General features: G+C 37.7%; 1 protein-coding gene across 1 annotated transcript in view; it reads left to right on the forward strand.

The window, feature by feature from the left end:
• The window catches only part of LOC145990474 (uncharacterized), a 462,687-nt gene that overhangs the window by 25,973 nt on the left and 417,343 nt on the right, over positions 1-19,371 (forward strand). The window lies entirely within an intron of this gene.

Here is a 19,371-nt window from a genome sequence, read left to right on the forward strand (position 1 = left end):
ACGGTTCCGGTACTCAAACCCCCGATATGTAATGATAATAATTATAGTGAACTATGTAATAATGTTATTATGTTATGAAAGACGATGGTACGACACGCTTGACAGAAGACGGTGAACTCCTCGCAGGTAGACGAGAAAGGAATTTGGGAGATGTGCGGTCAAGGTCAAATAACAGTCAGAACGCCAGAACAAAGAAAGAACCCGATTGACCAATCAGAACCGCTTTTCCAAGGACAACTAGAACGCAAGAATAGGAGAAAGGTATGCAACGCCGTAGGGCAGGGGAGGGATTGAACCAGACAACAAAGGATGTCTGAGAATACGCGGTCAAGGCCAAACTCTGAAGCTATGCGTCGCCTTCCAGAACAGCTCTCCTCCGCCAATTAATATTTCGCTCAGGTTTGCCTCCAAGGCACGGGATGCTGAAGCACGGGGATTAGGCTAGATCGCTTGCATGTCAGGACATGTTTCCGTCAAAGTAGTCAATGGTTGCCCAGAACACAAGAAAAAAAAGGATATTGGGATACCCAATTAGATTGGAGCGTGAATTTTACTTTGAACAAGGAGAACGAAGGGTAAGTGTTTTATTTGAACTAGGAAGAAGTGAAAGCTATCAGGGACTGTGTATACAATTTTCACTATTTGCTTTGTATCACGGGCTGACGAACCTCGGACCATTGATTATTGATTTAGATAGTAAATTTATGTTACTGCGTGTGTTTTTAACATAATATTGAGTTTATTTTTACTAAGATTTGACTTTATGTCAAATATTTTACAAGTTTTTATGTATTTTTACTCAAATAACACAATTTCATCTAATTAGGCAATATTTTTTATTATATTTTAGACTCGCAAAGAATTTTTGAAACTCTTAATTTACTATTTTATAAGGTTATGCTTATTTTTAACAAAATAACACAATTTTATCTATTCAGGCAACAATTTTTATTACATTTTAGACTCAGAGACATTTTTCAACTTTTAACTTATTATTCTACAAGTTTATGTAATTTTTTATTCTAATAACACAATTTCATCTATTTAGGTAACATTTTTTATTGCACTTTGGACTCGCAAAGAGATATTTTAAATTTTTGTATTAATTTTTTTATTTATTGCGTTTTGTATATCACATTCACTAATTTTTAACTTAGAGTTTTGTTTTTATTTTTTTCTAAAAAGTAAAGAAAAAAGTATTTTCAACTAAAAGTTATTTTATAGTTTTCGGTTTTCAGATTTCCACTATGCTATTTTTGGTTCTATATTTCTATATTAGGATATTACAAAGTTTTAAGGTGTGTAAAATATTTCAAAGTATTTTCAGGGTGTATTTGTTAATGCATTTGAATGATAACAAGTAGGATTTTGGATGAACTAAAGTTAAGAATATTGTAGCCAATTAGAAAAAGCGTCGGTTTATATTTTAACCAATTAGAAAAAGCATCGGTTTATATTTCAACCAATCAGAAAACTCGTCGGTTTATATTTTAACCAATCAGAAAACGCGTCGGTTTTATTTCAACCAATCAGAGAAAGCGTAGGTTTTGTTTACGAGGTATAAAAACTGCATAAAAGCGAGCAGAAGCTATTTTGAAAAGTATTTGTGAAGCATTGTGTCAGAGAAGATATCAAGTTGTGATCATTGTCTGCGAGTTTCAGACAAAGAACTCAAGAGAAGCTATAATTAAGGTAAGTGATTTTTATTATGTAGTGCTTTTTAATATTATATGAAAATTCAAATATTGAAACGAAGAAAAAGTCAATGCAAACCAAAAATAATATATGTAATGTGAACAACTACTACAACTATTTTTCTATTTTTCAGGTGCTTCTAACTTTGTACGTATGTCTGACTGACTGGAAGGGCCCATTAGTGATAGATGGGGTCTTTCTGTTTGATCTGTTAAACATGGCAATCAATACAAAATATACTTACATAGAAAAATCTGCTTTTGAGATACTTTCATAGGAAAATGTGCTTTTGCGTAATTTTTCAGAAATATAGACAATCAAAGTTCTTGCTACATGCAGCACCTGAGATAGTAAATCAAAATCTAGTTAGTGTTGGCCTGTGGACTTCTGGTACATGTAGTTACTTGAAAAAGCAAATATTGGGTGTGTAAAGGATAGATAGCCTTCTCGTGAAACAGTAAAAAAAAATAACCTTATTTCCTTGTATCATTAGCTCTAAGTTCTTCTTGCATACTAGTGAGGCTCTGGCGTGTGGGCCTACATCATGTACAATCCTCTGTAAGGTTCGTGTTCTCCTGTGATTAGTCAATATACATGGTAAGCCTAAGCTTTAAGCGTCAATCAGTGGATTTTATTCCTCATAGACATATAGTGATTGTAGCCTCGTATAATAAATCAAATGAAAATAACCCAAGTGTTGATGCACCCAAGAAAACCAGTAATACTTGAGAAATACCTTGAAAAGGCTATAAGGCTAAATTATTCTTCTAGCATAGAAAAAAATAGCAAGTAGACCTATGGTCCATATAGTCAGTCGTCTGTGAACTTCGTCTTGTCCTGTGAATTATCAAAATATTGATAAATGGTTATACAGAAAGGGAAAAAATACAATGTTCGTAAGCGTTCAGTTATGGACCCCTTGATAAATGGATTTCAGTCTTTATAGACACACAATAATTTTCGTTACAGTAAAACTTTGGCCTCAAATAAGGGCAAATAGTCGAAATGTTAAACATTTCGTGTACTTTATCCTGTAAACCTTAGCTAAAAATACAATAACAGCGTTACAGACATAAAAATTAAGCAAGCTCAGATACATAATAAGTATAAAATATCCTTTAAAATACTTGACAGATAGTTGTGGGTTATATGAGATCAAAATTTTCAAACCCTCTCTCCTGCATAATTCTCCTCTAGAATTCACTAAGCCTCAAAATAATATTGGGTGCATGAGATATAAAGCAGATGGAGAGTGGTGCTGATCGCATCATCTCCAAAACAGCAAAAACGAAAGTATATGGAGCTCTACATCATATATATAGGAAACTTTACCTAGTATAACAGTAACGAAATACTCAGCAAACTCTAAAATAAACAAACTATCCTACGTAGCAGGTGTAACCTGCCCTAAATCAATATAGAAATACAAAACCAAAAATAGCATAGTGGAAATCAGTAAAACCTAATAATAATAATATATTCTGTGGCTCAAATTCTAGCTAAAAGTACTTTTTCTTTGCTGTTTTTGAAAAAATGTAAATAAATACTAAACTCTAAGTTAAAAATTAGTGAATGTCGGATACAAAACAAAATAAATAAAAAATTAATACAAACCCTGCAAAAATCAGTAAAAAGTTGAAAACATCTTTTTGTGCATCCAAAATATTATAAAAAATTCTTCTTGAATGGATTAAATTGCGTTATTTGAGTAATAATAAGCCTAAACTTGTAAAATAAACCGACAAAACTCGACAAAACATACTTTGTCTGTCGAAAATGTAACTAAAATTCTTTCCTGAACAGATTGAATTGTGTTATTTGAGTAAAAATAGGTAAACTTGTAAACTTGTAAAATTATAAGTTAAAAGTTGAAAAAATATATCTGAGAGTCTAAAACGTAATAAAAATGTTTCCTGAAAAGATGAAATTGCGTTATTTCGGTAAAAATAAACAAACTTGTAAAATAATAAGTTAAAAGTTGAAAAAATATCTCTGAGTCTAAAACATAATAAAAGTGTTTCCTGAATAGATGAAATTGCGTTATATTTCGTAGAAAGAAGCATAAACTTGTAAAATAATAAGTTAAAAGTTGTAAAAATATCTTTGCCAGACCAAATTGCAATAAAAAATGTTGCCTGAATTATTAAAATTGTGTTATTTGAGTAAATATTAGGATAAACTTGTGAAATAAACAGATAAAAATTAAAAACTCACATTTTGTCTGTCGAAAATGTAACTAAAAGTCTTTCCGGAACAGATGGAATTATGTTATTTGAGTAAAAATACATAAAAAGTTGAAAAATATTTGACATAAAGTCAAAGCTTAGTAAAAATAAACTCAATATTATGTTAAAAACACACGCAGTAACATAAATTTACTATCTAAATCAATAATCAATGGTCCGAGGTTCGTCAGCCCGTGATAAAAAAGCAAATAGTGAAAATTGTAGACCCAGTCCCTGATAGCTTTCACTTCTTCCTAGTTCAAATAAAACACTTACCCTTCGTTCTCCTTGTTCAGAGTAAAATTCACGCTCCAATCTAATTGGGTATCCCAATATCCTTTTTTTCTTGTGTTCTGGGCAACCATTGACTACTTTGACGGAAACATGTCCTGACATGCAAGCGATCTAGCCTAATCCCCGTGCTTCAGCATCCCGTGCCTTGGAGGCAAACCTGAGCGAAATATTAATTGGCGGAGGAGAGCTGTTCTGGAAGGCGACGCATAGCTTCAGAGTTTGGCCTTGACAACGCATTCTCAGACATCCTTTGTTGTCTGGTTTAATCCCTCCCCTGCCCTACGGCGTTGCATATCTTTCTCCTATTTTTGCGTTGTAGTTGACCTTGGAAAAGCGGTTCTGATTGGTCAATCGGGTTCTTTCTTTGTTTTGGCGTTCTGACTGTCATTTGACCTTGACCGCACATCCCCCAAATTCCTTTCTCGTCTACCTGCAAGGAGTTCACCGTCTTCTGTCAAGCGTGTCGGACCATCGTCTTTCATAACATGATAACATTATTATATAGTACACTATAATTATTACCGTTACATATCATAAGTTCGAGTACCGGAACCGTCCCAAATCGTAATTGGACCTGTACCTACACCCTTCATACCGTTTCATAAACAGTAAACTCTTATTTTCAATATTATAAACATTAATTATTAAGATTTTATACATTACATACTTTACAATAATGAACATAAAACCATATGCATAACATTTAGTACCTCTAATTACCTTCTAAATACATATTTTTCATAAAATAAATAATTAAAAATTCATAAAAGTTATAAATATTCAAATATATAAATATAAATTATTCTAATATGTAAATTTATTCAAATTTATGAATATTAAACACCGACCGGCCTTAGCGCAGATCACATCTACTTGTGTCCTCTGACCAATACTAAATTTGCAAACGGCAGCGGAGATTAGTTGAGGCACTTGGAATTCCAAAAACTTGAAGTGACCCACGTGCAGCTTTTCTGCATGGCAAGTACCTTTGCCCGAAGGGATCCCAAAACAGAGATTAGTGCACAAGAATGAGAGAGGGTTTGCTGAAGAATTCTCTGACCGTAATCAAAAACTGCTGTGTTCCCGAATATCACGGACTATTTGGAATGAATGTACTTGGTCTGTACTTGGAGGCGAAACAAATGCGCTTCACATGGACAAAGATTGAAGAAAAAAGAAATTTCCCAGATTTCTCATTCTTTATATCCGTCTTTCGAAGCAGTGACGAATTTGGCTCGTCACTACTTGATTTTGCTAGGGCCCCTTTGAATGTAGGGACAGACCGAACCTTCCCCACCCCCCGCTAGTTACGCCTATGCTTATAAGTAAGCAAACAGCTTATTTTAAGAGTTTTCAAATCTCGCAGCCTGAGTAGACATTTGAAAATCAAAGTATATCACGTAGTGGTAAAGCCAGTGGTGACATATGGAACAGAGACATGGACTTTGGCGCAAGCAGATTAAGAGCTCTTGCGAAGCTGGGAAGGAAGGATACTGAGGAAAATATACGGGCCAGTACATGAGAATGGACAGTGGCGAATAAGGAGAAACGATGAAATTATAGCACACTATAAAAACCCAGATATAGTTTCCTATATAATAAGCATGAGACTGAGGTGGCTGGGACATGTGGAAAGAATGCCTGAAGACAGAGCGGTTAAAAAGGTGTATAAAGGGACACCAGGAGGGAGAAGATTAAGAGGAAGGCCAACGAAAAGATGGTTGTAGAACGTTGAGGAGGACCTTAGAAGGATGGGAGGAAGACGGTGGAGAAGTAGAGCAGAAGATAGAAGAGAATGGACTATCATTGTGAGAGAAGCCAAGGCCCTTTAGGGGCTGTAGCAGCAAAGGAGTAAGTAAGTAAGTAAATAGCTTATTTACTTCATTTATTAAAAACTACAAATTCTACAATGTCTGCCATGAGTGAAAACATGAACCCCCGTAATTATTTTTGACACCCTGCGGATAGCGTTGTGAGCAGTTTATCCGAGATATTACATGAAAATACCACTATGCATACAACCCACAATCTTCAAAACATAAATCTTCTGAAAATTCTCAAAACTTCTGGCAGAATAATACTTAATATGAGAATTCAACGAACAAATATTTTGGAAAGAAATAAAATATTAATAATTACGGTGCGATGGTTTGTTTCCCAAAGCATTTAACATGACACATGAAACGAAACACAAATGAAAAGGATTCCCCCGGGGCTCCAGTCGGCATTCTGTCTTCTTTCCTGTGTCCGATGTCCCTTGGCGGTATATAATCTCCGATGCTGCGTCCGATGTAAATCGTTGTCTTCCTTGTAGTCAGTCCTCTTGAAAGTCGAATCTCGCTGCGTTGTCGACTGAGCCATGGGAACCCTCAACAGAGAAAGAATTAAGCATGTTCTTATATCCATAAGTGATCCCTGTCCAACGGATGAGGTTCGTTTACTATCGAAGAAAGGCGGTATAAAGTGCGTTTCTCTGTGAAAACAGCATTTTCTTTCCTTTACATCACAACTGAAGCACAAAAATTTAAATTTATATCCCTAGAAGTTCGTTTTAAAGACAGCACAAATCTGAGGCAACTTTGAATGCCATTAACAATAAGCCTACTTCAATAATGGTTCCAACGTTCTCGGATAGATGGCTCTGAATTAGTTTTTGAGCCTGCCTCCGTGGCAGAGTGGTTAGCACAGTGCGCTACCACGCCAGGATTTTTAGGTGGAATCCCGACCTGGGAATGAGTGTTCCGTGAGGGTTCCTTCGTCAATTTCATCGTGTCATCACTCATCCTCACCTTCGAGATTATCCAAAAGTGGCAGAAATGCAAAGTAAAATAATCCAAATCAAATAACTACATTTTGTAGGCGATTCTGGGCTTGAATTGGCATCATAATATTTCGGGAAAGCGACAGAGCCCTCTCAGGACGTGAAAACGAGGCGCAGGAGTACTACACTCTAACCAGGGAATCTCTGGAGCAAGGTCGCACATAACGGTAGAGAAGGCGAGAGTGGAGCGAAGCAGTACACGCTGCTGCAAAGACTGGTAACTGCAGTCGCTCACCCCATCCCCCACGCAATCCCGTTTCCTCGCAGTTGCTCCTTGGTCGAGCTTTGTGAAGTCACTTCTTGCACAGTCTTCCTTTTAACCTTTAAAAAGGTCCGCTTTACCGCCTGTATCCTTGTAATCGGGCATAACATATGATCGCATCTACGACGCTGTTTCCTGTCGTGATACCACACGCGCCAAAGTTGCAAGGAACACATTTTTACAAAAGCATAAAGCTCATTTTCTCCATTTATGTAAATGACAAAACTGCCAACCACATCACGTGTTATCAAATGTAGCGAGGATCACTTCAAGAAAACCAACAGGAAGTGAACCAGCAAAACGAAAAGTAATATAAAGGAAAATGAGCCCCTGTGCAGGTGCACACATGCCACCATGAAGGGTGATGTGGAGGTAGAGCTCCTCATATTCTTGATCTCGGCCATAGTTTTCATGCGATCAGCATCACGCTCGGCCGCCTTTACTCCTCAGGGTTGCCCCAGGTACCCATTGATTTGAGGATGTGTGAGCCCTAGAACAGCTTTTATGCGGGGACAAGACCGGAAAAATTACCACCTTAGATCACCCACCCCGAGAATCGAACCAGGGTCTCTCACGTGGCAGTCAGATGCTCTACCAAATGGTGTATAAACAAGTAGCTTTTCCAGAAGGAAGCGTGGAAACTGAGGCAGAGAGAAAGAAACCTTGCCTGAAGTATGTCCAAGGGCGGAATCAGAAATTGCTGCCGGGAGATATATGGTAGACCCAACTTAGCAGAATCGTCACCATTATCCATAAGTGTAAAAAATGTGAAGCAAAATAAATCAAATCAATCAATCAACCTAGTTGGTGAGACCACTAACACACAACACATCACACATGTGTTCGTGTGTTTTGTCATCAGAAGTTCGGCAACTTTTTTTTTTACCAAAGCAAAAAAAAACAAAAAAAAACATTTTATCCGTATATTGAACACCGTGAATTCCACTATGTTTTCCATGACTTTGTAAAAAATATCCCCCCCCCCACACACACACTTAACTGTATTGACATAATGAGCATTGCATGCTGGGCAGCTTATCTCGGACATTATTAAATAAAATTTTCCACTATGGACATAACTAATAATAATAATAATAATAATAATCCTTTACGCTACAGCCCATGAAGGGCCTTGGCTTATACCTACCGACTGCCGGTCTCCCTCCCACGCTTTCCTTCGTCAACTCTAAGCGTGGAGATCTTCAACCAGTATTGGAATAGTCGGGAGATCAGCCCGACGTATCCCCAGCTGTTATAGTAGGTCTCCGCGACCGGATTACGTTTACTCATTCGAAGCTCCCCAATTCCATCACGATGGTGGGTTGCCACCGGCCCTATACACAGGTCGAAATTTCCCGAGACTGAACCCGGGATCGAACTCATGCCGTCCCCTTTAATTTTACTTCAGATTATTAATCTTCTGATAAATTCTCAAACGTTCTTACGAAATAATACACAATATCAGAATTCAATGTAGAAATATTTTCGACAAAAATGTTAATAATTTCGATGGGATGGTGTGTTTCCCAAAGCATTTAATATGTCACTTGAAACGAAACACAAATGAAAAGATTCCCCCGGGGCTCCAGTCGGTAGCCTGTCTTCGTCGCTGCGTTCGATGTCCTTCGGCGGTATATAATCTTCACTACTGCGTCGGATGTTCCCTGCTGTCTTTTATGTAGAACAATCCTCTTGCATGTCGAATCCCGCCGCGTTGTTGACTGAGCCACGGGCGAACCCTCAAACATAGTAACGATTAAGCACACACTTATACCCATAAGTTATCTCTGTCCACCAGATGAGGGTTTTTACATCGTAGAAAGACGGTGCAAAGTGCACAGCTCTGTGGAAATAATGTTTTCTGTCTCTTTTATCACACCTAAAGCCCAAAGTTCAAATTTCTAGCCTTGAAAATCGATTTTTAAAAATGTTCAAATCCGAGACAACAGCGAATGCCAGAAACAATGCGCCTTTATGGCAACAATGATTCAAACATTTTCGGATAATGTAGCTTTCGGTTCAATTCTGGAGTCGCGCTTATTTCAACGGTTTGAAATAAATTTGAAACTGAAGTCTTATTTCCTTTAATTTGACTTCCAACAGCAAGAGTTAAAAGGAGTCCTCAAACGGATAGTTTTGTACCATACTCATTATACTCCATGAGGCCTTAAAAAGATCGCTTCGCGGGCTTCCAGCAGACGACAATATGGGGGGGGGGGGTGATTGCGAGAACCAATCAGGTCCGCGAATGAGCGAGCCGTTGCCATAGCTAGTTCACTGCAAGGGTGAATGACCTCTGCCTCTTGCTACCTCGGCCTGTTTGTTCGGCTGAGGAGCAGACGACACGAGAGTATCGGCAACAGTGTGCGAGCGACGTCTGCTGTTAGCCCGCGAAGCGCTCTTTATCGTAATATTCTGGAAAAATTATCTGTAATTTGAGTCTTTTGTTAACTAGTAGAATTTCCTGTATGCACTTACATGGCAACAAATATTATTCATAAATATCTTAATAGACGAGGCTTCATAGTACAGAAATGTCGTCATGGTATAAGTACACTCAGTGGCGGCGATTAGGATGGCAGATGCCCCTCCCCCTACACACATCTAGCCACATTTGCCCCCGCACTTTGCTAAACCTTATCTACAAAGGTAAATATACTGTCTTTGCCCCCCCCTCGCCAGTTTTGACACCTTGCCACCCGGTTTTGGAACCCAATCGCCGCCACTGAGTGCACTTTGTCTCGAGAATCTGTGGAGCAAGGCGGCGCATAACTGTATAAAAGGGTTGAAACCGAGTGGGTCGAGTAAAACAGTGCGCGCTGCTGCAAACGGCTGTTAGCTGCAGTAGCGTTTTTCCCTCCATGTACTTACTTCCCCTCATACGTTAATTGGTCGAGTCCTCTCTAATTCTAATTACGCTTGTTTTCGTTCGTTTGTTCCAGAAATTCCCGGTACAGAGGATTGTATAATAATTGTATATTTTCTTGTTTAACATATACATTATTTATAAATTTTCAAATCGGAAGAAAAATGAAGTTACATGTTCTAACCTGAAATAATAGTAAAGGTTTACAGCGTATAACAAGAATTGCTATGTATTCTTGATGACAGGCCATTCACGAAAGAACCCCGGATCAGCTTCGAACCTGGAATCATCAGTATCAAAATTGTGGGTCAACCGTTCAACGCAACGTGCTCGCTCACAGGAACAACGATAAAAGTGTTAAACAACGTACGAAGTTTAATGTTTTTTATCATTGTAATCCAAGGTTTTACACATATACAAGGGGAACTTATGTTGACATCTCAAAGCGAAGAGACAACTGGTTGAGGAAGTCTGCGATACTCCTCCGAAACGAACTGGAACACTAACCTAAGCACTGGCGTTTTAATTCTTGGTTCGTGACGCCTACAGTTTGTCCTTGTAAGGAAACAAAAAGAGTTCAGCTTTGGTGCAAGGGGAACAACTGCTGCAATCCTTATTATCTCGTGTCAGAACAGAAAGCGGATTCAGGCAGGGAAGTGGAGGAAACAGCAAGGAACAAGGAGACAAGGGAAACTTAAAGCGAGTTTATTTCGTCCCAGTGCGAGGAAGTCAGTGAGCTTTTAACTCTTGTGTGCAGAGGTTTTGATTATCCAGCCCATGGGATGAAGGCGATCGTCATTCTAATTAATATCACCCAGGAAACGTCTAATTTCCTCCTACGGGGCCGACAAGGGATATCCCAAACCAATAATTTAATTAGAGTCGATTGCAAATTGGTGTCTTCCATGTGGAGAAAGTATTATTTCGATTCTAGCGAATTTTTCGTAAATGTGACAAGATCTATTCATATTCAATAGAAACACCGTTTTCTATCTTCAATCCACACACCACAATCATCGATGAATGAAAGGTCTTTATGCATTTCAATTAATTGAATGATCGATTTACTATATTTTATTTCGCTTTATCTCCTCTTTTCGCTAATCGTGAAGATGAGGATAAGTGATGATATGATGACATTGATGAAAGGACACCAATGCTTAGGCCGGGATTCGAACCCGAGAACCCTGGTATTATGCATATTAATCACAACCACAGTAATGAAATACATATAATTTATACTTCAGTCCTTGATGGAAACTCATTGTTTACACTTGAATATTTCTTACATTTTATGTATTTTATTGCATATGCATTTAACATTTTGTTTTGTCACGCTTTTATCCTTCTGAAGGCTAACTGGGACGAAGATGATGATGGATGAATTGTCAATTAACGAATAAGACGAAATAACGAACACAATTGAGGGACTCAGAGCACACACAAATGGCGTAACTCCACTTTTCGTGGAAATGGAGTTATGAATAACTTAGAACTATGAAGTATCAACATTTCAGTGCTAGAAATAAATATCTTAAGTTTCAAATTTTTTCTCAGTTAGAGGAGCCACTGTGTTTGTGCTCCAACAGCTAATACTAAGTTATTTAAATGATCCATTCTTCTCAAAACTATCTTGAATGGAGTTATGCCATTCGTGTTCATGTTTCACCTGAGATCCAACTTACAACCACTACCTTTTTTGTACACTCTCTACCAAATCTGGCGTGTGTAAATTATTGTTTGAGATTTCAGTACGCTGATATTAGTGTAATGAAATTAGATTTCTCGAGTGCCGTGGAGAAACACTGGTGTATTTCGCGGTTGTCTGAAGACATGGTGTATTTTATCTTGGTGCTTATGTTCCTAGGAGTTCCCTGGTGCGTTGTAAGTTTAATCTCTTAACACTTTCACAACAACACACACACACACATACACGCACTAGTCCACGAAAATAATCTCTGTGGTTTCTCGCACCTCTCCTCCCCGCACCCTAAATCCATAAAGACCGAGAATCATCTCTTCTACCCTGCCTGCATGGCATGAATGAGTCGTGTGCAACTTGCAAGTACACACCTGCTCCCCATTGGAAACAAACTTGGACCTCCACATTTTCATGTGAATATTCAGCTCGTCGTATGGAGCATGTGATTCGATTACGACGCAAGGGCGTATCTGTGCTGGAGTCGTAATCCAGTTATGTTGCTGAACTTGGAATAAAGAAAAACGTTTGTAAAGCACGCTGATAGGGCCTCGCCGATGGCGTAGTGGTAACGTCGTCGTCGTGCAATCAAGGAGTTCCGGGTTTGATATCCGGTGGAGGCACATAGTAGTTCGCACCTCACTGTAAACTGTAGGTCCAGTCCCTAATAGCCTATTTGTGCATAACATGGACTGAAAACAACAATTCAATCAAAGCACGTTGATACAGTGCAGATGCAGACACAATTAGATTCTTCTTCGTAAAATGAGAGGGGAAACGCTCTCTGCTTCTAGATAATATTTTTGCTTGGAGTTCTATTATTGCCAAGGCACGTGGCTTGACTAATAGGATCCTGACTCTTGAATTTACTCTTCTCTTCCTTCACAAACTTACACATAAAAAAACTACACACACACAAACTCACCAATAAACAACACAACATGAGAACACGTCCACACAACGTCACATGTACCCACTCAACTCCTAGCACTGTCTCAGTCAAATAGACGTACTGAAACACACACTACACTATCAAGAAAACGACCACAAAGCAAGTATCGTATTAACAAACTTTGTAAATCGGGTTTGTTCTGGACTACCGAAGAACCCCGGTACCAGATCCTGCGGATTATATTGTAACTTGCAGGAATGTATCTTTGAAACAAATAAAGTCACGAGGAAGTGAATTTATTAAAACTGATTCCATTCTTGTTACGGCGATGTACAGAACAATAGGGTAATAAAGAGAATTTACTTGACGTACTCTCTACTGTTTTGAATTATCAGTTTGTATAATGTTAATAAATTTAATAATACTGATAGTGACACTCAAATTGAAAAATACACATAAAAAATAATAGAAAATGCAGCAATTAATTCATTTTCGATACGAGACATTATAGGTGTGTTTCACCTACGTCACAAACATTGTGAGATCAAGCAGCCATGATTGAGGCAAGTTCTTGTAAAGGTATGGATTTTCAAGCGGGTGGGAGGGAGATTTGAACCTTGTTTACGATGGTACGTTGTGCATTATTCGGTTGTTGAGAAGGTGCCCTTCACGGCACACGACTCTATAATTGTTGGCGAGAATAAATCGTGCCAACATTAATGAACAAAACAAACATTACAGAGTGTGCAGTGAACATTGCATCTCAGGTAAGTTCATCGTAGTTCACCTTTCTCCGTGTATTTTAGTACAAAATATCGAACTGGTGTGTTTAATCATACTTTCAAGTAGTGTCTTCTTGTTTTTTGATAGAAAGGTGACGATAAGTTTGACGTAAAAATGATAACATTCAAAGTTAAATTCAACTTGATAATTGTACGTTTGTACTTGATTATTTATATTTCGTTATTTAACACAAACTATTAGCCGATCCATGAGAAGAGATGCCGGTAGTAGGCTTTGCATACTGTCAGAGGAAAAAGCACTGCTTGGTTAAAACATAATGATATATCAAAGTATCCCAAATGGATTGATTAATTTGCTTCATTTTACTTCGCTTTTCTGCCAGTTTTGGCTAATTGTTAAGACTAGGCTGAGTGATGATATGATGAAATTCATTAAAGGACACTCACAAAGAACACCCTTGCCCAGGCCGGGATTCGAACCAGAGACCTCTAGCATCGTAGCGCGGTGTGTGTTAACCACTCCGTCACGGAGGATGCCATATCCCAAAATGTTAAAGCAAGTAGTCAAATTACTGTTTTCGAGCAACTCAATATTTTAAATTACAGCGCTTGACCAAACCTTGAAAGAAAACAAACGACAATGTTAGAGCCTTCGAATTTACAGGTAATCTGTACTGGATGTAAATATTTCAAGCAGAATCCGAACCACTAATAAATACAAAAACAAATTGATTCCAGATAGCTGGCTCAAGTAAATAAACACACGTGGACTACGGTTGGCCAAAGGTTTAGGCCCCTTTTATTTTGTTATCGTTATGGATCTACACCGAAAAACTTCGCTTTTTCTCCATATCTTTTTCTGTCGATTTTCTGTCAGACATTTTACACAGTTCTAACAACTAACAAGAAACGTTTACTTGGCGCAGGTATAACGAACACTACGTGGCGAGTATTTCCTTGCACATGCAGACAACTTGGACACGAACATGGCGGCGGTGCGAACCCTGACGTCACATGAAACGCACCTATGTATCGCAAATACATCGTTGAGCCTTCATACTTCTAAATCACAAATCATATTAAGTTAATCTCCTACATGGGTTTTGATCACTGGCGTGCACAGAGGGGGCTGAAGTAGCTAACCCCCCTCCCCTTCCAGAAATTTTGAGAAAACTAGCGACACTTGTGAATGATACCTTCCGCTTCACTTCTCAGAGGAATTTCTTGTCCTGGCATTCTTCCCCGGGTACACTGCTGTAATCCCGGCTCGTGTATATCTCATTTCCGCCAGCTTACCGCGAGGTAGCTATCACTGAGGCCTTCAATAGAAGCATCTCAAGCAGAGGGAGCAAGGGGGAAGTGATAAGTAGACGTCGGATTTTAGGTTTTTAACCTATTTTTTTCCTTTACAGGTAAATAAGAAATAAAAAGTTATATCAGAGTTTCATTAAGAAAAACGAAACAACTGACCAAGTTTTATAGTGCCTAAAATAAACTATTTTGCTTCTTAGAACCTATTTTAGGTTTATGTACCTAAATTAAACCTTTTTTAGGTTTTATAGGATTTTTATATCTCAGAAGTATTTACTAGGTTTGGTGGTGAAATAATTCTATGACTGGTGTGTTTGAAACACGTTATCTGTCGATTTCCCTGTTTATCAAAGTTGTTTTTTTAAAAAAATGTCTGACGTTACTGTTACCTGCAGACAGTGGCGGCGAAAGGGGACAGTTCCCCCTACTTTTTACTCTTAATGCTAAACCTTGCCTACTAAAATAAAGTAAACTGTCCTTGCCCCCTCCCCATTCTCAGTTTTGGCACCCGCTCATCTGTACTGCCTGCAGAGTCCCAAGTGCAAACTTCTGATCTGTCCGGCCTTGCTCGCTCTCGTGTCGGTTTGGTCCTTTTTGGCATTCACGCCTTGCGAAGTAATGTTTCAGCATTCAAATTTACACTACTGACTATGTTTCTGTAGAAAGTTTCAGCACATGAAGTGATCTTCACAGACAAAAGGCGGAGTTTGAGTGCTGATATCGCAAAAAGATTCATGGTGGTCACTAGGACCATGATAAAACTCAAGTATAATTCCTGGTTTTCAAGGCGAACTTTCCAAAAATTCAAGGATACAAGCAGATGTTTTCTCTATTTTAACCTTACATATTACCGACTCTCACCCTCCCTTCTACACACAAATATATTAACAATGTAAAGGGTTTGTATGATTCCAATGTACCAAAAAATTAACCTAATCGACTTCAAGATATATTATTTTTATTATTTTGTAATAATCTTTCGTCTGTCAGATAGATTGTTCTGCAAGAGACACTAACAAAAGTAAACGGATTGAGAAAATTTGGTTTTAGCTTTCTATTTCTTCCTAAAGAAAATAATAAAATAAAATAAAAGCAACTGAGAGAAACTTTCCTCAGTTCATTTAAACATCTATAGACTTTATGGGATTTGGATTAATAAAAGTTGCACTTTTTCACGTCTACGGAGAAAAAATTGGAATAGAGAATACATCCGCTTTTACCATTTTTTCATGTTTTGCCAAAATATATGAATGATTTCCAGAGCTAATAATTCCCGAAATTCAAGGAATTCGAAGCGAGTAGCCAACCTGATATTATGCAGCAAATTATACATACGTAATTCATTTTTTCATATCAACAAGTAACTTTTTCGAACAGCACAACTACAGTATTATAATAATTTATAGATAATTTTAAAAATGATATAAATAAATGAAAATTTGTTTAGAAATTTAATATTTGGTTATTACAGTTCTTGTGAACTTATATTTTTAACAATTGTATCTAATCAGTATTTTTCAGGAATTTTTGTACCAAATTAAGTCTTTTTACAACCTATTTCAGGATTTTTTAGCCTAATTTAAGGTTTTTAGAACCTATTTCGGGATTTTTAGAACCTTTTTTTAGGATTTTCAGAGCCTATTTCAGGAACCTAAAAGCACACTTTTTAGAACCTAAAAATCCAAGGTCTAGTGATAAGTGGAAGGAAGGCACGTCAGCAGGAGAAAAATAACACCCTTTCCCCTTTATATCCTCCCAAGTAGTGATGTGCGTCATAAATTTATCCACACACCAGTGTTTGAAAGAAACAGTACTTTTTAAGGAATTGTAACTGTAACTAGCTACTTTTAAAACTATTTAAGTAACTGTAAGAGAGTTACATATTTCCAATAACTCCTTAACATTAAACTAATCAGAATTTCTGGTTGCAATTCTTTTGCAGACTAGCGAGGCTCTGCCGTCTGGACACTGATCCTCTATGGGACTCGAGTCTTGTGCTGTGTTTGTGATTGTCCTTGCATCTTATCACAATTCATTCTCATCTTCGGAATTAGCCAAAAGTGGAAGAAAAGCGAAGTAAAATCAATCAATCAATCGATAGCTCTTGGTCAGTCGAAGCATTGAAAATGAACGATGATTAAATTATATTTATGAGTCCATATTCAGAAAGAAACATTCATGTTAGGCTAGATTCGAACCAGGAACTTTCAGTTGCTAGAGTGAGTTGACCACTCAAAGCGCTCGGACACGGTTTCGATACCCGGTCGGTAAAGGCATATAGTGGTTCGGATCTCACATTAAACTGCAGGCCCGGTCTCGATGAGCCTTTATGTACATAAAGTGGACTTTAATTCAAAGGCTCTGCCCGGAGGTGTCAATTTTGCTCGCAATATAAATATGATACAAATAATAATTATACATGTTTCTGCACACAGCGTTTCCAGGGGTATAAATGGTGACCATTTCTGAAGACGCCCAAATGTCAAGCTGATCTACGTAGTACACCCTGGACAGCATTGTTCGAGACTCATGAGGTTCTGACGCCTGGACACAGCCGTCGGTATAATCCTCTGTAGAACTTGAATTGTGTCCTGCTCTTGTGTTTGTGATTCTCCTTTCGTCAATTTCATTGTCATCTCTGCGATTAGCTAGAAGTGGTAGAAAAGCGAAGTAAAATAAACCAAATCAATCCATCCATTCTTCTCCTGAGTTCTAATAGTCTATTCTAACTCGAAGCATGTGTCCTTATTCTTCGTTATCGTACTAGCAACCCAGTCAAAACTTATTTTTTAAGCCCACGACATGATGTATTCGGATGTCAATTTTTCAAATTACTGACTTGAAAATATGTCACAAACATAAAGCTGTAGTTGAATATAAATTCCCATGTGCAATGACTCAAGTTTAATTACTAATTTAACAATACAATGGTGTTAAAAAATGTAAATATTTTAGTCAACTTCACAATAAACCGAGGATTGTATAGGTAAAGAGATGAGGTGAAAATATAAAGTTTAAATTGTATATTGACAAGCATTTTAAGGCAACAATAAAGCTTTTTGTGAATTTTATTAACAAACTAAGAACAAAACATATGTATTGATTGTGTGAAATGCAGCGCCAACTTTTAAAACAGAAGTTTGAGATTGAGATAAAGGAAAGACTGAAAATACCATAATGATATTTCTTCTTTTGTAAACAACCAGGGTATATTTATTGTGATATCACTACACCTAATGCAATAGTTTTATTATGAGTTGGAATTGTTGATTTCTAAAACTATACGATTACTGTTTTAGTGTGCATCATTCATAATGCATATTAACAGTCTCTGGCTAATTTAAGATATTGTGAAGTATTACAATGTTCTGTTCACTGCCGGATTCACAAAAGTTTCGAGGAAGGGTCCAACATATAGAAACGTTCCCTCTTGTGTTCACCCCAGGAACTCTCAATTATTAAAAATTATATTTCCATTAATGTTAACAATTTTATTTCGCTCCACCAGTGGCGAATCGTCGCAGCACACAACGGTGCTACTGCAGTTCAATCGAGAATCACTGGTGTGCCACAACTTCATGAAGAAAATGAAATAAAAAGTTCACACAGCTATAGGGAAAAAAAACGGTTCTCTCTTCTGAAGACTCATATTTTTTAGCAAGCCTTCTAAATTACGGGGACTTTGATCTTGTATAAAACAAATGCCTAGTAATGATATTCTGCACCATCTCAATGAGGTTCGGCTAATGCTTATCATTCTCATTGTAGTTTTTTTATGTTTCTACTCTTCTGGTTTCATAACAGTATTCAATATTTCAGAGCAGAAAAGTTTGGTAGAAATTTCATTAAAAAACGAGTGAAAAGAATAAATACCTCAGTGAGGAGTTTTCTATGCTCTGTTCCTGCCGGCCCCCATGGCGGAGTGGTTAGCACATCGCGCTACGACACCAGGGGTTCCGGGTTCGAATGCCGGCCTGGGCATGGATGTTTGTGAGTGTCCATTAATCAATTTCATTATATCATCACTCATCCCCATCTTCGCAAATTAGCCAAAAGTGGAACAAAAAGCGAAGTAAAATAAAGCAAATCAATCAATCAATCTATGCTGAGTTCCTGTGGCATAAAGAATACTAGTAACATAAGAAATATGCCGAGAACAGCTTGGTGCAAGCCTGCCTGAATATTATAAAACTACCACATTTTAACTGATGAGGTTTTAGTTAGTGGCGTACTCAAGGGGAAAACCCAGGCTATATGGAACATCCACTAAATCCGCCCCTGGTTCAATCCTCTATTGGGTGTATTGAATGATTTAATTAGGTTGTTGTACGTCGCTAGTTCTGATGGTTTGGATCATCGCGACAAGGGGGTGAATGGGTGATATGATAAATGGATGAAGGGACATTCACAAACACACATGGATGACAGAGCTATTGTGGATATAATTGCAGGGTTCATATTTGTCATATGAAGAGAGAGTAGAGTCAGTTTGTTATTATCCGAAGAAACAATAGTCTTGAACCATAACAACCCGCCACTATTAATATCTTCCATACTACACAA

The sequence above is a fragment of the Lepisma saccharinum genome, chromosome 7 (assembly GCF_977018435.1).
Source record: "Lepisma saccharinum chromosome 7, izLepSacc3.1, whole genome shotgun sequence".
Classification (NCBI taxonomy): domain Eukaryota; kingdom Metazoa; phylum Arthropoda; class Insecta; order Zygentoma; family Lepismatidae; genus Lepisma; species Lepisma saccharinum.